This window comes from Octodon degus, unplaced genomic scaffold, assembly GCF_000260255.1.
Source record: "Octodon degus isolate 3935 unplaced genomic scaffold, OctDeg1.0 scaffold00403, whole genome shotgun sequence".
Lineage (NCBI taxonomy): Eukaryota > Metazoa > Chordata > Mammalia > Rodentia > Octodontidae > Octodon > Octodon degus.
The window spans coordinates 163,837-164,454 of NW_004524979.1; positions in this window are offsets into that span (position 1 = coordinate 163,837).

Genomic DNA, 618 nt, shown 5'->3' on the forward strand with positions numbered 1-618 from the left:
GAACAACCTTTCATGAGAGAGCAGAGAACAAAGGGAGGGACATCTAGCTAGCCACTCTCCCTTCCTTATATTTTGATTCAAATTACCCACCCCAGGGAGAGATTGCAGCACACATGCCTGCAATCCCAAAATTGGATCAAGAATCAATCACAAACTCCAGAAACGAAAGTGCCTCATGACTGCTTGAGGCTCTGGGTAGAACATCTATACACAAACCATAACATTTTGTTTTGTTTTGCATATTGTATTGTTTCTTTTTTCTTTGTTTATTTATATTCATTTTTAATAAGTAAATAGATAAAATAGCAATGAAACAGTTTCAAAACTAGTTAGTAGGACAGTTACAGTAAGTAATACATTGAATATAGTTGTTTTCATAGTAGTTATTCAAAGGACAAGATTCAGGCATGATATCTTATCTAAATAATATTAGTACAAACCCTTCTCCTCATTGAACTAAGAGACAGTAGCTGTATATCTATCCTAACCATATATCCCCCTACAAAATGGTATTTTATTTATGTCACCCCCTTTTTTTGTTTTGAAATACAGCTTCTCTAACAGCAATTGAAGTCATCCTAAGTTCTTAAATGCGACACAACATATATTTCTCAGGAG